Here is a 19,295-nt window from a genome sequence, read left to right on the forward strand (position 1 = left end):
ACACTGCGTGTGAGAGAGAGCATTTTCTTGCGTGCTAATTTTATTTTTTTATCTTATGATTGTAATTTGCTTATTGCGTATACCACTTACTCTTAACTATGTGTGGGTTTATAAATATATGTAGGGGTGTGGGTGCATTATACACATGCATGCAGATGCTCAATTTGCAAGTATGTTGTATATATCTGTGCTTGCGCGCACGCACACACACACACACACACACACACGTATATATACATGTATATTCTTATAACTAGAAAGCAGAATGGGATCAAAAGAGAGAGCAAGAATAAGCTTACTGAAGTTTTTTTTAATATGTTTTTATGTACTCAGATGACTAATGCATGTTAAAAACAAATTATGAAGAATGTATTCTAATCAGATGAGAGCTGTAAGAACTTAAACAGCGTACCTTTTTATTACTAAATTGTCTGATGTGCCTTGGCATGGCTGCAGTAATCCACAATGTTGATGATGGTGTTGGGGTTATGGTGGGGTTTACTCCCTCCTAGCTGTACAGGTTAGTTGCACATTCAATATGCGGAAGCAGTTAAATCCATTATAGTAGATTGTTAGCTACTGTTTTTTTAACACTGTAATTGAATTTTCACTTGTGACATAGGCACATTTATATTCATAGAAAAGTAGTCAAACTGTAGTAACAAGTTTAAATTCAATATTATGCTTCACATATATTGATATATCATATAATCTAAGTAACATTACATAAATTATTCAATTCCTGTCCCTCTTTTTTTTTTTTTTTTTTAAACAAGAAACATCCTTATTAAACCATGAGTTGCGACATAAGCGGTCATACATGTATATAAATGAAAACAAACACAGACACAATCCTAGTTGCAAGCATTTTACATCACCAACCATAGCGACACACTCCCAGTTGCAAACATTATACATCACTTATAATCTACCCAATCGTTTTCCTTCAAACATTACATAGCTCATTTAAGTCCTGCCTTCTTTTAAACCTCATTCCTCCCCTGTATGTATTGTTTCCACAATTCCCATTTTTCCCTAGTAGTTTGCTCCTAGCTTTTTCTAAAGATCTCAGTTCCAGTTGTTTTATCTCCATTACTATGTTCACTATTTCTAATATAAAATAATTCTCCTCGTCACACCAATCTACCCACCCAGCGTCTCTGACAGTGCATCCCGCAGGGAATCCTTAAAGTCTGCCAAGTCACATCCAGAAAATATGTTCCCAATTACCTCTTTCTTCCACGTCACACCTCCAACATTTGCTATCTACCTGAGGAAAAATTCTCTGGAGTCTACTTGGGGTATAAAAACATCTATGTAAACATTTCCAAGCAAAAATCCTAAATCGTCTAGATTTTGTTGCATATTTGGGAGACATATATGTATCCTCCCTTTGTTTCTTTGTGAATTGCTCATCTAATCTCTCTTCCCATTCCTTTCTAACATCCTCTGATTGATTCTTATAGTTATGCAATATTTTATATGCTCTATTTATTCCTTTTTTAATAGCAGCTTCTGTTCTAGATTCTACTAAAAGCTGTACCAGTGCTAGTCTTTCGTTTAGGACCCCCTCTATTTCTTTCTCTTTGCCTATACTCTGGTGTCAGTCCTTGACAGGGAAGGCGGTCTCTAACCTACAATCAAAGTAAATTCTTGGCATCTTCCCATCCTATCATCTTTCCCTGTCTAGTCATTTGCTCCCAATACCTTGGTTCCTTTGCCAGTTTTCTCCAGTAAATTCCAGCCCTCTATTGTCTATATTCCTAATAGAAGTCATCCCTGTCTGCAGAATCTCCTTTCTCCATTCCTGTGTTGGTTTAGTTCTTCGACTACTTTCTGCTGCTTTATGGATATAATATTCTGTATGATTATTGTTATTCTCCTTAAAGGCCTGCATCCAAAGACCCATTCTCTCTCTGTTTCTTGAGTTTCCCTCCTGTTTCAACATCACCCCTTTCCACTTTGAATTACAGTTTTCTGCTTGTGCTGTGTGTAGGAGCCTTAACTGTGTAGCTCTGAAGTACCCTTTCAACTTGGGTAATCCCAGTACGCCCTGTTCTACTGGAAGAATCATCTTATCCCACTTGACTCTTGCCATCTTCCCCTCCCAGATTATCGTTGGCTATTGTCAAATATTTGGATTTAAGAATCTGTCCCACCAAAGGAGCAAATGAGTTCAGAGCTTAGCATATCAGTTTTTCAGTGGTATTGCCTTGTGCTGGTTTTAAGATTTATGCCTCATTCATTACATAGGAGTAGACTGTTTAATCGTCGGCATCTAAATTGTAAGGTAAAATCATTACCAGGTATTTGGAATTACAGTAAATTACAATTAAAAAGGAAGAAAATAAACTTTCTGTGTAATTATGTAAAAGTAGTTTTTTGTTATAAAACTTAAGTCTGGAGATTTTGGGTCGGAGGTCATTCCAGTTCTTAAGTTTGTAAATGTGCACAGTCTAGCCTTAGGTTAAAAATATCTGTTCCATTTGTTCAGTTTGGTGTTGTGTCCTAGTTATAAAACTCTCTTTAGTCTCCAGTCTAAAGTAAAAATCTAGCAAGATTATTTTGGTGAACATTAAGTAGTGAAAAAACAAGCACAGTTTAAAGAGTAATCATATTTAAACACAGTAAGCCTTCAGACACTTGGATTTTGTGTGCCCACCCTTTGAGAAAAGGCTAAATTAAGGCATAATTTCAGTTGTGTCAATATATTGTCCATAAAGCCATTAACTTTTTCCATTCCGTCTTCAGAAGGATATGCAGATATTAACATTAGGTGAGACCTGGAGAAAGTTATAAACATTAGGTTCAGTCCCCATAAGTTATGGCAGTAAACTTGAATTCCATGTGTTAGAATTCAGTAAGTGGCAGGTGTTCTGTGAAAGTGTCTTAAAGACACCATTTCTCTTTCAGGGCATCTGCATTATCTGTTTAGAGGTCAAGAACATAACTTTCGCTGGTTAAGGAGGAAGGAAGATATAATGCTGCCCCCTAAAAGGCATTCTATGTGCACTGCTACAGTGTAGTTTGCCAGTTGTATCAGTAGCTTTCAGTATGAACTTAATTACTTCACATACCCTGTTAAATCAGATTTGTTGATTTGTAGTACCCTCACCCAAAAGAGAATACTGCTTCAGTAAAGCAAAATATCCCTGTTTCAGTCAGATCTGAAAAATGCAGCAAATAAAAGGCTAAATGCTGATAGTTTCATCATAACACAACCACATGGCAGGAAATCTGCTAGAAAATAATGTGATACCTTACTACTTCTGTTCCTCCTTACACTAAACCTCTCAGAACCTCTTGAAAATCACTTTTTATATATTTTGTATACATTGTAGTTCTTTATAAACAGCGGATATAAAAAGTATACACACCCCTGTTAAAATGACAGGTTTTTGTGATATAAAAAAATGAGACCACAATAAATCATTTCAAAAATTGCCCACCTTTAATGTGACCTCTAACCTGTGCAATTCAATTGAAAAACAAATCTGTTAGGAGGAAAAATATAAAAAATAAAAAACGTACAATAAGCTGGTTGCATAAGTGTACACACCTTTAAACTAATACTTTGCTAAAGCACCCTTTGATTTAATTACAGAATTCAGTCTTCTTGGGTAGGAGTCTATCAGCATGGCACATCTTGACTTGGCAATATTTGCCCACTCTTCCTTGCAGAAGTGCTCCATATCTGTCAGATTGCGAGGGCATCTCTTGTGCACAGCCCTATTCAGGTCACCCCACAGATTTTCTATTGGATTTAGGTTTGGGCTGTGGCTGGGCCATTCCAAAACTTTTAATTTTCTTCTGGTGAAGTCATTCTTTTGTTAATTTGGATGTATGCTTGGGGTCATTGTCGTATTAAAAGGTGAAATTCCTCTTCATCTTCAGCTTTCTAGCAGACGCCTGAAAGGTTTTGGGTCAAAAGTGACTGGTATTTGGAATTGTTCATAATTCCCTCCACCTTGACTAAAGTCCCAGTTCCAGCTGAAGAAAAGCAACCCCAAAGTATGATACTGCCACCACCATGCTTCACCGCGGGGATGGTGTTCTTTTGGTGATGCGAAGTTTTGTTTTTGCACCAAACGTACCTTTTGGAATTGTGGCCAAAAAGTTCAACCTTGATCTCATCCAGACCATAACACATTTTCCCACATACGTTTGGGAGACTTGATGTATTGTTTTGCACATTTTAGCTGGGCCTGGATGTCTTTCTGTGTAAGAAAAGGTTTCCGTTTTGCAACCCTACCCCATAGACAAGACATATGGGAAATATGGGAGATTACCATGTTGTCACATGTAGTACGCAACCAGTACTTGACAGAAATTCCTGCAGCTCCTTCAGTGTTGCTGTAGGTCTCTTGGCAGCCTCCCTGACCAGTTCTTGTCTTGTCTTTTCATCATTTTTGGAGGGACGTCCAGTTCTTTGCAACGTCACTATTGTCCCATATTTTCTCCACTTTTTGATGACTGTCTTCACTGTGTTCCATGGTATATCCAATGCTGTGGAAATTTTTTTGTACCCTTCTTCTGACTGATACCTTTCAACAATGAGATCCCTTTGATGCTTTGGAAGCTCTCTGCGAACCATAGCTTTTGCTGTAGCAGGCAACTGAGTAAATGCCAGAAAAATCCTTCTAGGACAGCTGAACTTTATTTGGGGTTAATCAGAGTCTCTCTAATTGATGGCAGGTGTGTACCCAAGAAGGACTGAATCTTCTTCTTTTGGCTGCTCCCATCAGGGGTCGCCACAGCAGATCAACTGTTTCCATTTCTTCCTGTCCTCTGCATCTTGCTCTGTGACACCAACCACCTGCATGTCCTCTCTCACCACATCCATAAACCTCATCTTAGGCCTTCCTCTTTTCCTCTTTTCCTGTTACCTGGCAGCTTCATCCTTAGCATCTTTTTCCCAATATACTCTGCATCCCTCCTCAGCACATGTGCAAACCAATGAAATCTTGCCTCTGTGGCCTTGTCTCCAAACCTTCCAACCTGGGGTGAACCTCTAATGTACTTATTCCTAATCCTGTCCATCCTCGTCACACCCAGTGCAAATCTTAACATCTTCATCTCTGCCACGTCAAGCTCTGACTCCTGCCTTTTTGTCAATGCCACTGTCTCCAACCCATGTAACGTAGCTGGTCTCACTACCCTCTTGTAGACTTTCCCTTTCACTCTTACTGGTACTCGTCTGTCACAAATCACTCCTGACACTCTTCTCCACCCACTCCATCCTGGCTGTGCTCTCTTCTTCACCTCTCTTCCACGCTCACCATTACTCTGAACTGTTGATTCCAAGTATTTAAACTCACCCACCTTTGCCACCTCTACTCCCTGCATCCTAGCCATTCCTCTATCCTCCCTCTCATTCACACACATATATTCTGTCTTAGTCCTGCTGACCTTCATTCCTCTTCTCTCTAGAGCATATCTCCACCTCTCCAGGGTCTCCTCCACCTGTTCCCTACTCTCAGTACAGATCGCAATGTCATCTGCAAACATCATAGTCCACGGGGACTCCTGTCTGATCTCGTCTGTCAACCTGTCCATCACCATTACAAATAAGAAAGGGCTCAGAGCTGAACCTTGATGTAATCCCACCTCCACCTTAAACACATCCGTCACTCCCACCGCAGACCTCACCACTGTCACACATATCCTGCACCACTCTTACGTACTTCTCTGACACTCCCGACTTCCTCATACAATACCACAACTTCTCTCTAGGCACCCTGTCATATGCTTTCTCTAAATCCACAAAGACACAATGCAACTCCTTCTGACATTCTCTGTACTTCTCCATCAACACTCTCAAAGCAAACATTGCATCTGTAGTTCTCTTTCCTGGCATGAAACCATACTAATGATCACTAATCATCACCTCCTTTCTTAAACTAGCTTCCACTACTCTTTCCCATAACTTCATGCTGTGATTGATCAGTTTAATCCCTCTGTAGTTACTACAGCTCTGCACATCACCCTTATTCTTAAAAATCGGTACCAAAACACTTTTTCTCCATTCCTCAGGCATCCTCTCACTTTCCAAGATTTTATTAAACAATCTAGTTAAAAACTCCACTGCCATTTCACCTAAACACCTCCATGCTTCCACAGGTATGTCATCTGGACCAACAGCCTTTCCGTTCTTCATCCTCTTCATAGCTATCCTTACTTCCTCCTTGCTAATCCACTGCACTTCATGATTCACTATCCCTACATCATCCAACCTTCTCTCCCTCTCATTCTCTTCATTCATCAACCCCTCAAGGACTGAATGCTGTAATTAAATCTAAAAGTGCTTCAACAAAGTATTAGTTTAAGGGTGTGCACACACAACAAAGTATTAGTTTAAGGGTATGCACACTAATGCAACCAGCGTATTGTACTTTTTAAATTTTTTATATTTTTTCCCCTAACAGATTTGTTTTTCTATTGAGTTGTACAGGTTATAGGTCACATTAAAGGTGGGAAAAGTTTTGAAAGGATTTATTGTGGTCTCATTTTTTTATAGCACAAAAACCTGGCGTTTTAATAGGGGTGTGTACACTTTTTATATCCACTGTATCTACTATGCAACAGTGAGTTGCATCTACTTTGTTTTTTGTACGCCTTCTGTTGTACATGTGCCTTCAGTTTGAGTATATGGTATTGAACTTCTCTTATTAGACTGGCTTGAAGTGACATACCTACTGTATTTGCTGTTTATTTACTTGTACTGTCCTGGCTGGTTAGCAGATGGTCAGCAGCACTATGCCTCAATTAACAAATCTAAATAAATAAATCTGATCGCAAGCGAGAAAGTGACAAAGGCCAGAAGCATAAAGATCAAGTACAACGCAGAGCAATGGAATTTGTTCTTACATTTATGCTTTTGCCCCTTTGGCTTTTCAGTTGGCATTTCATTAGTTTGAGTTTAGTACTTTGGAAAATGAAAGCAAAAAAGTTAAAAAAAAAAAAAAAAAAAAAAAAAAAAAAGAAAGTGCTTTAAATCTGTTGTATGTGCCTCTTGATGTTCTGGTTCATTTTGTCAGCTGGACATGTCTGCAGTCCATATACTCATGTCAGTCTGGGAGGGCTGGTTTATTCTGGACCAAGATGATGTGCACCATTGTAGTTGCAGTGGATTTTAAAGCGAGTTATACTATATTTTAAGCGTCCATATTTAGTTGCTTCTGTTTTTGGCAGTGTAGAAATATTTTAAAGGTCAGTATTTAGTTGCTTCTGTTTGTGGCTGTGTAGAAATATTTTGAATCATTTTACATGATATTTATCGCAAAACTTTTAATAAAGTGCTACAACATTTGAGGAAGCAGTTTTCGGTTAACATTAAAAGGTATGAAATATTGTATGTTACATATAGTACATGATGACTGAGGGTTGCTGGTGGTTATAAATGAGTTTGCACTTTATAACTAAGTACGGGCAGCAACTGTTATGTAAATTCAGAAACTGACACACTTCTGAAGAGCAGCCATGATTGCTTAATTTATCTGTTTGTGACTGTAGTTGTAACCTACACCAAGATCGGCATCATCAAACTATGGTATGAAAGGATGTTGACTTGGGATACAGCAATCGCTACTTTGCTATTTATGGCATGTTTTTAAACTTCGAAATAGATATCCAGAGATATTCATGGCAAATGGAATTTGCTTCTGATTTGAATAGTGAAGAATTAGTCCCTGTATAAGGAAGGTGGACTTGATCTTTAAGGGGTTTGCCATGTTCTAACCCAGGTAACTCAGCAGTAGTATCTCTGTTACTTGTCTCCATAATATGTGGCTGTACCCTTGCCTTGGTGTTGTATTACCATATAAGTTATATAAAGTAATTAGAATCCTTTGTTTGTGCTGTGAGAGGCTCATACTCTCTCTCTTGTATCTTAATTCCACCCTTGCAAAACCCTGAAAGCTGCTAGTAGAGCAGCTCCTCAGTGCAAGTATTTTTTGTTTGTTTGTTTGTTTACAGGGGAGGAATCCCCTGGACAAACAAATAGTAACCAACTCCACGGTTGCAAAACAGTGCAAATTAGTCTGCAAAAATCACCTGCTTCACTCTACAAGAGTAAGCAAGGGATTTCTGAGATGCCAGGGACACATAAGGAAGCTGAATCCTCTAGCTGGCCATACAGGCCTGCTTTCCATATGTACACATATAGTGGCAAAACACAGTTTGTGAATTTAATTTTGTATAGGAAGAAGGCAGTTTATTCATTCCTAACAAAAGAAACCTTCAGCATTTAGCACAACATATGTTTTTCCTCAGTGGTAGAAATTGTGTATGGTTTGCTTTCTTCTGCTTTAAATTCTGCTAAAAGAAGGCAACCTTTTCAGAATAACACTAGCCAGCAACTGCCTTAGGTGTACAATTTATAAACAGTCACAATAAAGCACTTGTTTTTGCAGGCTTTCACATAACAGCCATAGTAATAGCCATAATGTACAGTTTCTGAGTTCCTTCTTCCAGTTAGGAAGGAAAAAAAAAAAAAAAAAAAACAACAGAGTCAAAACCCAGTCCTTAACAGTGTCAGTTTCTCTCATTTCAGGCTTGGCATTTTTGGAAAGACTTCTCCAAACTGTCTGTGTTCATGCAACATACAAGCTGATTATCCATGTACGGCTCACACATACAACAGTTCTAAATGTAAACACCTGAGCCCTGTTCAGCTTCACACATACAGCAGTTCTAAATGTAAACACCTGAGCCCTGTTCAGCTTTCAAACAATGCATCAGTGTACAGAGGGAGCCCACCTTTTTATGACAACACAGGCCAAGGACATTTGACAGCTCAGGGCTTGCACACCTGTTCTCCTGTTGTAATCCCTGTACTTTGCGTGTGTGTGTGTTGGGGTTGGGCAGCGTAAGTGATTTAAAATGAAAATTTCACTTGCATTTCAGGCAGTTGTATTTTTCTGCTACACCCATTTTTGTCTAAGGAATAATAAACTCTTTATATCTGTAGACGAGCCCTCGATCGCACCTTATTATGTGTGTAATCATTTCCCATTCTCTTCCTTTCTCAGTCAAACAACTGTTGAGTGACAGGCGATTTGATAGGCTTCCCCCTCACAAGCTAGATTCAGCTGTAACATTATTACCCAGAGCTTGTGTCTTATTATTTGCCGATATGTCTTTTTGTTCCATTTTGTTTGGCTTCATCTTGGTCACACAGGATCCAGGCCTTATACTTGATTTAACATAAAGTGGAATGACGATCACTGAAACATGACATTACCCTTAAAATGTGCAGCTTAGCTCAAATGCAATCAAATGATTTACTTTTGATTCTAGTCCTGTAAGACATACTAGGGAAAACATTAGTGAGCATTTACATTTTAACTTTTATTCCTTCCTTGCAACTAATAATTACACATTATATGATTCAGCCACTTGTATGTGGAACCACAGCACTTGGGTTGTTTTCAGGTTAAATGCAGTCTTGCTCTATCAAGCCCCTCCTAAATATACTCCTGGTTTTGGCGCAAAATACAAACTTGAAGTCTTTCAGATATTTACGAATCGAGGTGACTTCCTACACATTTTTAGTAATTTAAAGTCACTGTTCATATTACCCAGCCATTCAGCATTTTTGTTCAGCTTGGCCAAAACTGCAGTGTTTCATCCTGTATCCTCACGTGTCATTAAAATGTGCAGAGCGTTCTTCAAGCGGTAAACTAAAAACAGCAGTTTGTCTATTGTGTAATTTAATTTTGCAGTAGTGTTATGTTGAGATCGCAGAGTAGGACTGGCCCATGGAGGTTTCGAACAAGATGAGATAATTGCCAAAGTTGTAGTTTCTGTAGTGTTTCAAAGAGCCCCTACATATTTATCATTATGTTTGTCATCTTTCTCGTTTTCCTTTCCTTAATTGAGAAAATGTGATCCACTTGTCTAATAACTTTGTAAGCATGCAGGAAAGGGATTGTTGTACTTTCTAAGGTTTGGATTAAATAGAGCTTCTCAAGTCAAGGGCAGTATGACAACTATTTTCCATTTCTTTCTGTTTTTGGTCTGTCTCAATGCAACTTTTTTGTTCACTTTTCATTTTATTAAGCCTGTGAAGCACTTTTATTCTTGTTCCTAGGTCCCACCTGTAAATGGGCATCTTTTAGTGCGACCAGGTCAGTTTTAAACACAGTAATGGCAATATTGATTATCCAGTTCAAATGGTGTGCTTTCATTGTGATACATTCCCCTTTTTTCTGTTTTTCAAATTTATGGGCATCATCTTGTAAAGCACTATACTGGATCTAAGTTAACACATAGTTGACCATTCCTCAGTGCACGCGCATGTTTGTGTGTGCACCCATATGTGTTCATTACTTGCATAGATCAAGCTCCTGTCCCCTCAACAGTTATCTGTTATTTTGCTATATTTTTCCCCTTTTAATCTATCTTGGGTAACTGGGTGATGGATCTTCGATGCCATCAGCACTTCCAATCCACAGCTGTTAAAGGCATATGCCTCTGCTAACTTTCAAGCGTATGCATTCCTGTGCCAGATAAGTGTAAGGAGAACTGCTGTTGTACAAGTCACTTGCTGAAAGCCTTTGCATTTTCCTGTGGGCTGTATAAATAGAGAGCAGTGCTAGCAGCATATCCCTCCCTCTCTCTCCTGCAGGAAACATGAGCTGGCCATTGTTTGCTTCATCTAGCCCTACCAGCTTTAAGTCAGAAAGAGAATGGGCTCTGATGTTCCTTTACTGCACTGTGAGGTGCAGTATAAAAAGCGCTATTCATTTTGTAAGCTCTCACTACTCTTTTCTGTGCTTTTCGTTTTGGAGCTCCATCTTAACTGGTGCATTAAATAAACTTTAAATGCTGATTTTGTTTTTCTGTCTGCAGACACAGTGCCTTAAAAGTTCACTTTTGTTAGTTGAAGCTGAAATGATTGAAATGCATTTTGCTGAAGTCATAAGGTTGAAAATGCAGCTTGCTGAATTTCAGCTGTACTTGCTAAGACACCAAAAACAAATGGTTCTGCCACCAATTCCACTTAAAAACACTTTATTATATTAAATACAGTGTTATACCGAAAGCACTTATCTGGTTTATGAGCCAATGTGTTTATTTTTTATCTTATCGTATATTTTAATTAAAGTTTTCAATACATAGACTTCTGTCTTCAGATGTTGTCATAAGAGCCACGTCCAGATGAAATTATATATAGCAGGTCCACAGGATCTGATTGATCTCACTCTGAGCCTAATAACTTAGTGTTAGCTTAACAGTGACTGTATGTTGGTAATAACAATTGTATCATACCATGACCCCCCATTAATATTCCAAAACGTGCACGCTGATTGGCCAGCGTGCACGTTGTAAATCGACTTATACTAATGGAAAAGGTCCAGTCGCCCAGACTTTTTCCATTAGTATAAGTCTCTTTTAAAACACTGTCTCGCTATGTTAAAAGAGTTTAACATAGCGACACAGGTTTAAAAGCAACGGAGATCTCCGTTGCTTTTTTACTGTCTCGCTATGTTAAACTCCTTTAACATAGCGACACAGTGTGTAAAAGCAACGGAGATCTTGCTTTCTCCGTTGCTTTTTAAACCTGTCTCGCTATGTTAAATGGGTTTAACATAGCAAGACAGCTTTAAAATAACGGAGATCTCTGTTGCTTATTTTAAAGCTGTCTCGCTATGTTAAACCCATTTAACATAGCTTAAACAGTAAAAGCAACAGAGATCTTGCTTTTGGCCACAGCTCTGATGTACTGAGGCATGCGCAGTACATCAGAACTGCCGCGATACCAGACAGCTGCGGAAGGGCAGCAAAGAGGCATTATACAATGCCATTATTTAAGAAAAGTAATTATTTCTTTTTTAAATAATGTCATAGTATAATAGCAATAACCACTTCTGGGTGTGGGTAATGCGGATTTACCCACGGTTGTCTTTGTTTGGTCCTCGGGCCTCGGGATAAAACCATGCCAACCGTGGGTAAATCCCGCATTACCCACACCCAGGCATGGATTATTGCTATATTCACAGACACACACACACAGACACACACACAGACACACACACAGACACACACACACAGACACACACACACACAGACACACGCACACACAGACACACGCACACACAGACACACGCACACACAGACACACACACGCACACACACACACACACACACACACACACACACACACCTAATATGGTGGCACAAATGCCTTTTTGTACCTTTAGTAATTCACTGTTATCAGCTAGAGAAGTCTGACACAAGCAAGACACAATTACTGGACATTCCTAAATATTAGCCAACTGTAACCTAATATCTTGTGGCAATTTAGTTAAGTAGTCTCTATCTGTCTTTGAAATGTGGATGTTGATCACTTAAAGTGCACAGCTTCATTTATTTACTTTTGTAAATTAATTAAGCAACCACCTACAAGCTTTTGAAATTGAATGAATAAAAGTCTTTGCTCAAACAAATTAAGAAGTGTAGTTTGGGAAATGGACATACAAGCAGACATGTAATAGGACAGAGTATAAACCAGTGTGAGAAGACCTGTGGCATTTGTAAAGCACTAATTATGCTAATTTTGACACTAACCCTATAGTGGAAACTGTCAAAAGTGAAGAACATAAACAGGCAAAGTAAACTGTACGATAACAGGCAGTCCTCTGCCATCTGCTCCCAACTACCAAATGAGCTGGAGGAAGAGTGTTATTCCACCTTAACTCCTGAGGTGTCTTGGAATAAGACATCAAAGCAAGCAGTCTTTTTTTGCAATGCCACATCTTTCCTGCATTAGGTCAAGAGGCTCCTGCCACCATTCAATAGGTCTTTAAAGCTCCAGCTACACCAGGTACTACATCAAGTAACAAAAGGCAGGTGCTAAAAAACACACAGCCCTGCTAGTGCACATGCATCATCTGCCTTTCCTACAGAAAAATACACTTAGTTTATTTGCATTTTTACAGTCAGTTACAGTGTGTACAGTTTTTCAGTTTGTTTTACGTTTTGCTGGTTTGCATAAACTAGTGCAGGTTTTTATATGGTTTTTCACAAGCAAATTCATTTATCATGATGTAGACATGCATATTCTCTGAGACCGTGTAAAGTGACAAAATAATTGTGTACAGTGGTGTCACCAGCAGTGTAATCTCCATGTGTTCATTCTTGACGGTTGCGTGAGTGAATGGAATTAGTGGTGTCACCAGCAGTGTAGTCTCCATGTGTTCATTCTTGACGGTTGCGTGAGTGAATGGAATTAGTGGTGTCACCAGCAGTGTAGTCTCCGTGTGTTCATTCTTGACGGTTGCGAGTGAATGGAATTAGTGGTGTCACCAGCAGTGTAGTCTCCGTGTGTTCATTCTTGATGGTTGCATGAGTGAATGGAATTAGTGGTGTCACCAGCAGTGTAGTCTCCGTGTGTTCATTCTTGATGGTTGCATGAGTGAATGGAATTAGTGGTGTCACCAGCAGTGTAGTCCTCCGTGTGTTCATTCTTGACGGTTGCGTGAGTGAATGGAATTAGTGGTGTCACCAGCAGTGTAGTCCTCCGTGTGTTCATTCTTGATGGTTGCATGAGTGAATGGAATTAGTGGTGTCACCAGCAGTGTAGTCTCCGTGTGTTCATTCTTGATGGTTGCATGAGTGAATGGAATTAGTGGTGTCACCAGCAGTGTAGTCTCCGTGTGTTCATTCTTGATGGTTGCATGAGTGAATGGAATTAGTGGTGTCACCAGTAGTGTAGTCTCCGTGTGTTCATTCTTGACGGTTGCGTGAGTGAATGGAATTTGAAGATTTTACTGCAGTGCTGCTCTTTCACGGTGTTCATGCTTAAATGTTTTGACAAAATAACTCTTGGTAGTGTGTAAACAGTACATTCATTTACTTGTATGGAAATTTTCAATTTCACTACCAAAGTGAATGCATCTTTTTAATGTTTGCTGAAAACTTTATTAAACCGCTTATTTTAATACGTTCTCCAGCATAATCATTGCTTAACATTTTTAACTGTTTATTGCTGGGGGTTAGGTTTTCACGTGTATATTAGTTGTAGTAGGGTTAGTTTACTGTTTGATATTTATTTTCAAATCTTGTATTATCGTCTGTTTCATTATGTTGTAATATTTACCTATTTTTTAGCAGCAACTCACCATATGTTCATTTGGTACTGCACTTCCCAAAGCACAGGAAAACAACTTAGCAGTGAGGTCAGCATGGTATGACTATTCTACCCCTGTGCATTCGGAAGTACAGTACCACATGAACATATTGTGAGATGTTATATTGTTCTATCTCGCCTTCATTCTTGCAATGATGGGTTCAGAGCCGATCCTCAGCTCCGACTCTGTCGAATACACAGCTGAAAGACTCAAACTTGGCTCGTGGCAAGTGGGTATCCCATAATGCAGTGGTGTAACTCCCCAGATGTTCATCGTGTTACACTGCTGCAGTCATTACACTTGGGTCATCCTGCCGCCAGGCGGTCTCGCAGTCTGCCAGAGTTCCAAAGTCTTGGTCCGGCGTCGGTTGCTGTCGCTTCTTCCCTGACGTCAGTGCGCCAGGGGTATATAAGATGCATCCGACGCCATTTTCTTCAGTCTTTCCTGCCGCACAGTGCCCGAAGCAGAAGCAGTTCGTAAGTGCCGGTCGGCCGACTCCTGAGATTTTCAAAGTCGAATTTCAGATCTGAAGTCTTCAATAAAGCTAAGTACCCGTTGGGGAAACTTTTTTCTTGCCTCAGACCAATGTCAGAAAAGTTAATAATTGTATTTCTTGTGGGAAGCAAATACCTCATAAGGGCTTCCACTCTTACTGTATTCCATGCCTAGGCCCTGATCACGACATCACTAGTTGTCGGTTTTGTGCTAGATTTAACAAACACACTATAAAAAGACGTTTTGATTTTGCTTTGCACTACTTTGGCCGAAGGTTCAATTATACTATGCCGTCGGATCAACTGACGACCTCAATACCAAAAAAACGCAAAGACAAGGATAAAGACAGGCATCCGAGGTCCAAAACCGATGACGAAACCTCTTCTAGGCCAGTCGCCGGTTCTCAGTGAGGCGCTTTCGCAGACCCTGACACCTGCTACCTCAGAGCCACAGGCTGCTTCTGACTCCCACGTGGAGACAACTAGACCTCTGGAAACTCCAGGTATTGGGCCTACGGAAACTAATCCCTCAGATGGGTCCGGAGCTGCTGAGCAGGCATCTGCTTCTGAGGGTGTTTTCAGACCTTCACAACTTGCCATTAAAACAACAGCCAAGACAAAAGTACCATTAAAGACAAAGAAACAAGTACAGCATTCTCCTGGACAGTCCTCCATGCCTAAGAAACAGATGCTTAAAATGGCCGAAGACCTCATTACTCTAATCAGGGGTTCCCATCCCCCTCCTGAGAAAAGGCCTAGGCAGGATACAGACTATGATTCCTCTGATCAGGTTTCCATTTCCTCTGATTCCTCTTCAGACCAGGGATACTCTCTACCCCCTATGAGGACTCTGATGCTGAAGAATCTATTCCTTCAGCCTCTCCTCCTGAGGATTATTCTTTTGGGTTAACTTTACATACCATGAGGGAGCATTTCCATTGGGAAAGTCAGGATTACTCTGAATCCAGGAAAAGGCTCAGGGATTTCCTTTTATTGCCTCAGAACAGACCCCTGGCTATTCCGCCTGTGCTAGATATTGTGGATGATGTGTTCTCTGAATCCAGCTTATCTCCTGATTCTTTGCCCCCTGCTCCAGCCAAGCCAGATAGGAATTATAGAGTTCCTGACTCTCACAAGTTTCTTTACAAAAACCCTTCTGCTAATCCAGAAACTGTTTCCCAGGGTCCAAAAGGGGTTAAGGCTTCCATTGCAAAAAATCCAGTACCCTCTGACAGAGATTCCAGAGCTTTGGATAGATGGGGGAAGAAAGTCTACACTTCTGCAACTTTAGCAGTAAGAGCTTTAAATTGCCAGTTTCACATGCTTAAGTACCAGCAATATTTAATGGCTCAGTTAAAACAGAAAATGCTTGCAAGCTCAGAAGCTCCTGATTGTAAAGAAATGCAGGATTTATTGCATGCAGTTGAACAGGTGGGAAAACATACTCTGCAATGTGGTTTTGATTCTTTAGAGGCCTCTTGTAGAGCCGCAGTTACAGGTTCTGTAATTCGAAGACATGCTTGGTTAAAAGAACAGAGTTTACCTGATCATGTTAAGGCAAAATTATTGGATGCTCCTTTACAACATGATACCTTGTTTGGTGTTAAGGCAGAAGAGGTGTTAAAGAAAATGGAGGATAAAGCTAAATCTATGCAAACAGTCAAGGATTTCTTACCAGTACAGCCACCTCGATTTAGCAGAAATTGGCCAACAAAGAACTGGTCCTTTCCAGTGTCAGACAGGCCACAGAGAGGCAGATACAGACGCCCAAGAGGCAGATCTCAACCCCAAGGCTCAAACAGACGACGACAGTGGGGCACCTCAACCCCAAAAGGAGGTGAGGACAAGTCTCAACCTTACAGGAAACAGTCACAATGACTTTCCCCCTCGTACGCCAAGCACTTCCCTTTTGGGGAAAACTAGCACTTTTTTCTCAAAACTGGCAAACAGTCACCCAAGACAAATGGGTTCTGAATATTGTGTCTCAAGGTTACAGGTTCCACTTTCATACTTTACCAAGGCTAAAAGGAATGCCAGACCTGCCACAAAATCAATGGGCAGAGGTACAAAAACAAATTTCAGCCCTCATGGACATGAGAGTTATTCATAGAGTACCACAACAGGAACAAGGACAAGGATTTTACTCAAGACTCTTCCTGGTCCCCAGAAAGGACAAGGCCTGGAGGCCCATACTAGACCTTTCAATTCTGAATACTTACCTGGATATTCTGAAATTCAAAATGTTGACATTACAGCAGCTTCTACCCATGCTGGGCAAGAAGGCTTGGCTTGTTACTCTGGACCTCAAAGAGGCATACCTGCATGTCCCTATCAGACAAAATTGCAGAAGATACCTCAGATTCAAAGCTGGTACAATGCACTACCAATTCTCTGCACTGCCCTTTGGCTTATCTACTGCGCCCAGGGTCTTCACAAAGTGCCTGGCACCAGTAATTGCATTTTGCAGACAAAAAGGAATTCAAATATATCCATACCTGGACGACTGCCTCATTCAAGTGGAGACAAAGGACATTCTTCTACAGCATCTGGCATTTGTAAAAAAGTTGCTAATTTCTCTAGGGTACACAGTAAACGAAAAGAAGTCAAAACTAGTGCCCTCACAACAGATTATATTCCTGGGTGCCAGCTTAAATACAACGGCCCAGATGGCTTACCTCACATCAGACAAACAAGTTCAACTAACTCAATATTTTCAATTAATGGCAAAAAAGTCCCATCTCCCTGCAAGAAAAATTCTGCAGGCCCTGGGATTCATGGCATCCTGCATACTGCTAATACCATATGCCAGACTGCATATGAGGAAATTACAATGGTACCTAAAAAGTGTTTGGACTCAACACTCTCACAGTTTAGAAGCAGTAATACCAATGATTCCCTGCCTACAACAGGAGTTTCGATGGTGGGCACAGGCATGTCACCTAAACAAGGGTCAGCCTTTTACCCTACCCACAGCCAGGCAAACTCTAACAACAGATGCTTCGGATTACACCTGGGGAGCACACATGGCAGGAAAATGCATTCAGGGCAAGTGGACCACAGACCAGATGCATCTTCACATCAATCAAAAAGAGATGTTGGCTGTTCAAAATGCCCTAACAGCTTTCAAGGATCTTCTGCATCCAGGACAATTACTAAAGACAGACAACACCACAGTAATGTGGTACATAAACAAGCAAGGGGGCACTCATTCTTATCCCCTATGCAGGCAAGCCATGACCTTGTGGAACACAGCTCTAACGTATCAAGTTCACCTGCAAGCACAATTCCTGCCAGGAAAGAAAAATACTCTGGCAGACGATCTCAGCAGAAATATCGTGGACCCTCATGAATGGAAATTGAATCCACAAATCTTCAGCGTGGAAACGCAAAAATGGGGATGCCCAGACATAGATCTTTTTGCCTCCCCACTGAATTGCCAACTACAAACATTCTGCACAAGGACTTATCACAAGCAAGCATGGAAAGTGAATGCTCTTTTGTTCAGCTGGAAAAACCTAAAAGTTTATGCCTTCCCGCCACTGCCTCTCCTTTCAAAGGTACTCCTAAAAGCCAGACAAGAAAAACCACAGATGATCCTGATTGCTCTAGACTGGCCACACCAGCACTGGTACCATATCTTAAGGAACTTAGCTCAAGGTCCGCCATGGATTTTGCCTCAAACTCCACACCTTCTGACTCAACAAAACAATCAGATCCTGCACGGTCAGCTCAAAACCCTAAACCTGGCTGCATGGCAGATTCATTAGTCAAACAGGCAACACCTCTTTCTAAAGCTGTTATGAATGTCATTTTGGAGGCCAGGAGGCCTAGCACCAGGAAAACTTACTCAGAAAAATGGAAAAGATTCTGCGCCTGGAACCAGGCTCTAAGCCTTGACCCTCTTGTTCCAAACATTCCTCAGATTTTACAATACTTAACTGAGATGCTGGACAGAGGCCTATCCTTCTCATCAATTAAGATCCACGCCTCTGCCATTTCAGCACATTACAACATGGATCCTCCTTTATTCTCTCATCCCTTGCTAAATCAGTACGTCAGAGGGGCTAAAAACATAAGACACCAAGACATAAAGACATAAACAGAGAGCACCAACACCAACTTGGGACCTCAATTTCATTTTGGAAAAACTGACCCTACCACCTTTTGAGCCAGCCAATACAGCCAATCTAAACATTTTTATCATGGAGAACAGCTCTGCTCCTGGCAGTAACTTCAGCACGAAGAGTCTCAGAGCTACAGGCATTAATGGCAGTGGAACCTTTTATAATTTTTCATCAGGACAGGGTTTCTTTAAGAACAAACCCTACCTTTATGCCAAAGGTGGTATCTAGTGTGGCTCTTAACAAACCATCCATTTGCCAACTTTTTATCCAAACCCCCAGAATAAAGGGGATAAACTTCTGCATTCTTTGGACATACACAGGCAGCTATGCTTCTACCTGGACAAAACAAAAGCTTTCAGGAAAACTGAGCAACTGTTTGTAGCATATGCTGCAGGATCACGGGGCAAGGCTATCTCAAAGCAGACTATATCCAAATGGATAGGACACTGTATTCGTTACTGCTACACACAGCATGGAAAATCAGTCCCAAATAACATTAGGCCACATAGGTTCATAGGTTCATACTAGGCTATCTGCCCAAGGGC

At 40.5% G+C, this 19,295-nt stretch overlaps 1 protein-coding gene across 1 annotated transcript in view; it reads left to right on the forward strand.

Moving 5' to 3' along the window:
* The window catches only part of LOC122807260 (plexin-A1-like), a 2,134,283-nt gene that overhangs the window by 1,565,303 nt on the left and 549,685 nt on the right, over window positions 1-19,295 (forward strand). The gene's annotated exons all lie outside the window — the stretch shown is intronic.

This window comes from Protopterus annectens, chromosome 7.part0 (assembly GCF_019279795.1).
Source record: "Protopterus annectens isolate FY-2018-M chromosome 7.part0, PAN1.0, whole genome shotgun sequence".
NCBI classification, from domain to species: Eukaryota; Metazoa; Chordata; order Ceratodontiformes; family Protopteridae; genus Protopterus; species Protopterus annectens.